Here is a 6,984-nt window from a genome sequence, read left to right on the forward strand (position 1 = left end):
CAAAGAAAACGCCATCCATCGGCTTAATAAGTCGATCCAAACACACAACGACCGCCTCAGCGAAAGCGAGGACAGCTGACACGTACTCAGAACTGGGCACAGGTCCAAGTACAAGTAGGGGGGCACTAGCCCGGCAGTCAACTGCGATTCAGCCCCCAAAAACGGTCCCGACCGGAAGCAATGCTACTGCTAGCTCCGGTACCGAAGGATGGCCGCTTGTGAGGGTGGTAGACCCAGCGAAAGCGAGCTACCAGGATCGCAGAAACGCGGCTAGGCTCCTAAGGAGGGTGCACGAAACTCACCCAAAGGAAGGTGAAATGACACAGGAGTTGAAAGAGGCGATTGATAGAGCGAAAGCGATCATCCCTGATTTCAACCCTGACTTCAAGCCAACACAATCGGCTCCGAAACGACAGCGGTCCTCGGAGGAAAATAAGCCAAACGCAAAAAGGCACAAATCAATGGGCGTGACGCCCAGAAGATCATTTGCGGAGGTTGCAAAAGACCGCCTGATCATAGGAGTCCTGGACGAGAACCACCCAGAAGGTATGATCCCCAGGGCCCAGTGGAAATGGATCGAGGCCGAGCTAACGAAAGCCTGCGTGCGAAGACTTAGGCTGGCACCAAGGCCAGATAAAAATTATAGCTTGCGACGATGAGAGATCGGTTCAACTGTATAAAGAGGCCATCTCCAAAGTCGGCGAAGTGTACCCAAATGCCAAGCTAGTGGTCGTGGACAGGAAGGATATTCCGTCCAGGTCGCGAGCAAGGGTTTGGTTACCTTCAACCGTCGAAGACCCGGATGAGATTATGAAGCTCATTCGGGTCTGCAATCCGGACATCCCAACGCAGGAATGGAGGTATGTCAAGACTCTCACCAACAAAAATAGCACGGAAGAATCGAAAGAGCAGAAGCGTGCCACCATGCAGGCTCTCCTGCTCCTCACAGAGAATTCAATCGAACCATTAGCGAAATGCGATGGGCATCTGAGATACGGTTTTGTAAAGGTGAAGCTTCACATTTACAAAACAGACACAGATGCAATTGAGTTCCTCGCCACTAAGGAAGGTGAAAAGCACATGGGCGAACCAGAACCCATGAGCGAAACCGAGCCAATGAGCGAAGACGACCGGCCCACCGAAGAAGAATACGCCTCTTCAGGCTCAGAAATGGGCTTAGGGAGGCTGTACTTCGAACGGGAGGGTAAGTACCACACACAACAGCGTAAGTATTCCGAAAGGGAACTTTTATGCGAAAGCAAAGAAGACCCAGACATTACGCTAACAGCTGATGCATCTTCTACAGATAAACCTTCATCACTGTAAAGAAGCCTGCCTTGCCCTCCTGGAGCGTCTGGCAGAAGATCAGCCGGACGTAGTCCTCATCCAGGAACCCTGGGTACGGAATGGCGAAATCTGCGGTCTGAGGACATCAGGGTATAAAGTATACAAGACCAATGGTGAAGGTACTAAAAGAGCATGCATAATGGCAAAAGCACATCTTAATATATTTATGATTCAAAATTTCAGTAACGCAGATACTACGACGGTTAGCTGGGAAGTGAGCGGAAGCAACATCTGGCTAACCTCGTTCTACTTTGCCGGAGACGACACAGGTCCACTGCCGTCGCCGCTAATAAGAAGCCTTGTGGAAGACTGCAAAGCACACAACCGCAAACTAGCCCTAGGAGGTGATGCCAATGCCCACCATACCGTATGGGGGAGCTCGGATACAAACGAACGAGGTGAGTCTCTCTTTAATTATATTATATGTAGTAAGCTTTTAGTGTGTAACAAAGGCAACGAACCTACATTTATTACGCGCAATAGACAAGAAGTTCTTGATATTACGCTAGTTTGTCAAACCCTCTACGAAAAGATGACGCAGTGGAGGGTTCTGAATGAACACTCTTACTCCGATCATCGTTACATAGAAATAAAATTTGGGGGGCGGGGCCCGCCAGCAGGAACTTGAAAAAGACCAACTGGCATATATATAAACGGGAACTTAAGGAAAGACTTCCAAACTCCCAAAATATTAATATTGAAGACAGAGAATCATTGAACGAACACGTACAAATCCTTACGGAGGTCTGTAGAACTGCGCTAAACAAGGCTTGCCCCTTAATTAAGTATAAGGGGAAGAAAAAGCCGCCCTGGTGGTCAGAAGACCTGTCTACACTAAGAAACGACAGCAGAAGACAGTTTAATAGAGCGAAAGCGACACGAGAGAGTAAAGACTGGGACTGCTACTACACTAAGCTAAAAATTTACAAAAAAGAAGTTAGGAAAGCGAAAAGGTCTGGTTGGAGAACGTTCTGTGGAGAAATCGAAGGAACCATAGAGGCCTCCAGACTGCGTAAAATCCTTTCAAAAAAACACTATACCACCGGATACCTCCAAAAACCGGACAGGAGTTGGACTACTTCGAGTGACGAAACTCTGAAGTTGCTAGTGGACACACACTTTCCCAGCAACGAATCATCTAACGTGTTAATCAACAATGGTACAGAAAGACCAAACTCTGACATTGAAGAATTAATCACTGAAACTAGGATAACCTGGGCAGTGAACACGTTCAAACCATTTAAATCACCGGGCCCAGATGGATTATTCCCGGCCCAAATACAACATTCACTAAACTACATCATGGAGTGGTTGACGGTCATATTTAAGGCCGCTCTGAAACTGAAAAGTGTCCCATCAACATGGAAAGAGGTAAAAGTGGTCTTTATCCCTAAAGCGGGAAAAAGTTCACACACGACACCTAAGGATTTCAGGCCAATAAGCCTATCCTCCTTTCTGCTAAAAACATTAGAAAGAATTTTAGAAGAGCATATTAGGGCTAACATCAGCCCTTATAAGCTCAGCATCTCACAATATGCGTACTGTAAAGGGAAATCAACCGAAACGGCACTTAACTCACTTGTTACAGAAATCGAGAAGTCAATGTATAATAAAGAATTCACACTGGTAGCCTTCCTAGATATCGAGGGCGCATTCAACAACATCCTACCGGATACCATAATAAAGGCACTGACGGACTTCGGGATCTCTGGCGCTCTGGTTGAGTTCATCAAAAACATGCTCTTGAGCAGATTGGTGATCGCAACCCTAGGGGACTCAGAGATCAAGAAAAAAGTTAGCAGAGGAACACCTCAAGGCGGTGTGCTGTCCCCTCTCCTATGGGTGCTGGCACTAAACTCATTGCTAAAGAGCCTAGAGGAGAGAGGACAACACGTTGTAGCCTATGCGGACGATGTTGCATTGGTAGTAAGGGGGAAATTCCCCAATACACTCATAGAAGTCATGCAGGATTTACTAAACATGGTTGAAAACTGGTCAAAAGCAAATGGGCTAAGCGTCAACCCCAATAAAACTGAACTCATCCTATTTACCAGGAAACACAAAATTCCAAATATAATTCCTCCGACTCTAGGTGGAACGGCACTGTCATTCAGTGATGAGGCCCGCTACCTAGGTCTAATACTAGACCGAAAGCTAACATGGAAGGCAAATGTCGAAGATAGAGTAAAAAGGGCGACAATAGCACTATACTCTTGTAAACAGCTAATAGGACTAAGTTGGGGTCTCTCCCCATCTATCGTATACTGGCTTTACACGGCAATTGTCAGACCAATCCTAACATACGGCATATTAGTATGGTGGCCAGCTTTAGATAAATTGTACGTCAAAAGAACCATGGCACACGTACAAAGAATGGCCAGTCTTTGCATCTGCGGGGCCCTCAGAACCACACCCACAGATGCACTAAATATTATTCTTAACATTTTACCAATAGAGCAGTACGGTAAGCAAACAGCTGCCAAAGCAACTCTCAGACTAAGAGAAATCGGCCTACTCAGAACGTACCAAAGAGGGCACTCCTCAATTTTAGAACAATTCCCCTGCATTCCCAGCACAACGGATTTCTGTAGGACCAAGGACATCAATTTCGATAAATCCTTTGTCACAGTATTTCCTTCCAAAGAGGAATGGGATAACGGGCTCATTGTCAAGATAAATGACTTAAACATCTGCACAGATGGCTCAAAACTAGACAACCAAGTAGGCGGAGGGGTCTACTCCGACAAACTCGGAGTATGCCAATCATTTCGCTTGCCTGATCATTGCAGTGTATTTCAGGCGGAAGTCACTGCCATAAAAGAGGGACTTAAAGAGATAAAAACGAGAGTATTATCCGCAAATGAAGTCTTCATTTACTCGGACAGTCAAGCAGCAATAAAAGCGCTGGAATCAAAAACACACTCGTCAAAAACAGTTCTAGAATGTTTTAAACTACTAGATGACGTATCTAAGTGCTACAAGGTGCACCTTATCTGGGTACCAGGCCACAGAAACATTGCAGGAAATTGTAAGGCGGATGAACTTGCAAGAACCGGTACAACGCTCGGTCTCGAACCGGATAAGGCGCTGATACCCATGCCCATAGCCACTTGTAAATTACTTATAGACAGGGAAACCATCAAAAAGGTAAATACAATCTGGCAAAACCTCACAACATGCGAACTAAGCAGACAGACATGGCCGAACTGGAACAGCGGTCAATCGAAGATCTTGCTACGATTCAACAGAGAATCTATAAGAAAAATGATAGGTGTTTTAACTGGTCATTGCTTAATAGGCAGCCACGCTAGAAGGTTAGGACTCCCTTACTTCGATTTCTGTAGAAGCTGTCTTAATACAGAAGAAGAGGAAACAGTCAGACACCTTTTATGTGAGTGTGAAAGCCTAGCTATGAGAAGGCGGCGCACTCTCGAGACAGCATTTCTAACCGATGTAGCGGACATAGCCCATCTAAAACTAACGAAGCTCTGCTCGTTTATTAAAGCAACCGGATGGTTTGAAAAGGAACACGTAGAGTAAGGATAAGCTCCAGTGGTATCACAATGGACCTGCTGAAGGTCTAAGTGTGTCTTGCGACAACCACCCTACCTAACTACCTACCTACCTGTTAGGATGCTCTCGACCAAACATTTCACGCATCAATGCAACTACAGGTCATTGGAAGGTAGGGGACCAGACAACCAGACTCAACCTTCCCTTCAATCCCATATGCAGAAGCTGTCAAGCGGAAGGGGTGAAGGAAAGCCTTTTCATACTCAACCACTTAACCAACAACAACAGAGCACAACTGAAGGAGTTATAGCACTTTTACTGAAAGGTTATATGTGAAAATTTCAGGCTAATCAGAGCAAAATTGAGGGAGTTACAGCATCTTTACAGAGGAGATTTGACAGTTTTGTTGTTTTACAACCGATTTTCATGACTTTTGCATATTTAGAAAGGCTGACGTTTCTACAATTACATGCCGAAATTTCAAGCCAATCAGAGCAAAGCTGAGTGAGTTATAGTACTTTTACTGAGAGGTTTATGAGAAAGTTTCAGGCCGAGGAGGTTTGACAGTTTTGTTCTTTAGCCGATCGGGGCTAAATTGAACGAGTTATAGCAATTCTACTGAAAGTTATAGTCAAAGTCATGCATAACCAAGGCAAATACATTTGACAGTTAATATCTAATGTGAATGAAAAATAATCAAACTTTTAAATAGAAGAACAAGAAAGACAGCACTGGAAGGTGGGATACTCAGTCTTGCTGACAAAATAAAATGTCTAAAAGTAATCTTAGATAAGAAACTGACTTTTAAGACACATGTTTCGCTGAAGGTGGATCGCGCATTAAAGATTTTTCAACAATGCCGTAAAACCTGTGGTCTAAAACCTGCTTTGGTCGTGTGGATATACACAGCACTTATCAGACCAATCATCACTTATACCTCTGTGGTTTGGTGGCGACGGACCATGGTTAAGCCCTCTCGTTAAGAACTATACAGACTGCAAAGAAGTGTATGCTTATACATTACGTGTGCTATGAGTAGAACCTCCGTTGATGCCCTAAATTATATGATTGATTTGCTCCCCTTGGATCTTAAGATACAGTAGGAAACAATAAAAGCAATACCCAACGTTTCATTTGGAAGGAAATTTCATGTCATACTTCCATTCCGTGAGGAATGGTGTAATCCAAAGTGTATTCAAAGATTTTACTGATATTTTCTTTACCGATGGAAGCAAGTATGACATAGGTTCTGGAGCCGGATGGTACTTAAACGATAGTAATAAGTTTCATTACGCTATGGGAAGAGTGACATCTGTTTTACAAATGGAATTTTTTTCCATTCTGAAAGTTGCACAATGGATAATTGGGAGGAGATGAAGCTTTGAGAATAAGTTTTATTATGTTGCAAGACGGAATAAGCTGCCAATGAATTAGCCATATATCGGGATCAGTTCTACAGGAATCATGAATTGGATCAGCGGTTATTAGGGCGGGTCGATTTAAAAATCGCTCATTGCTCTGTGAAAATCGTATTCTAGGGATCAAAATAAGAATCTTTGTCGAAGGAACCATACCTCGAAAACGAATTCTGATGTCCCCCCATTTGGGTCGAAGGAAAAATCCCACTTTGACCCATTTAGAGTGCTCCAATCGAGTGCAAATGTATGACCGACCCCCACTAACTTTGGGCGGCCGATCCACCCATGCCAGTGGCACACCCCTTGAGGGGTTCCCCATACAATCATTTCAAAATATCACCATTTTTGGCCTTTACATGAGAAAAGAAACTAAAAAGTTCGACCCAAATTGGGGGACATCAGAATTCGTTCCAGAGGTATGGTTCCTTCGGCAAAGTTTCTTATTTTGATCCCTAGAATATGATTTTCACAGAGCAATGGGCGATTTTTTTGCCTCCCCACAAATCGACCCGGCCTAGCGGTTATGTATGCAATTTAAATAAATGGTCCAGTCTAGAACGCTGCAGAAATACAAAGTGTTTTGTCACAAGCCTGAACAGAAAACAGTCGAACTCTCTTCTAAAACTTGGTAGAAAAGACGTTAGGTTGATAGTCGGTATTATTACAGGGCATAACCATGGGATCGATTTGCCTGACTTGTTTAGCA

Source organism: Anastrepha ludens, chromosome 4, assembly GCF_028408465.1.
Source record: "Anastrepha ludens isolate Willacy chromosome 4, idAnaLude1.1, whole genome shotgun sequence".
Lineage (NCBI taxonomy): Eukaryota > Metazoa > Arthropoda > Insecta > Diptera > Tephritidae > Anastrepha > Anastrepha ludens.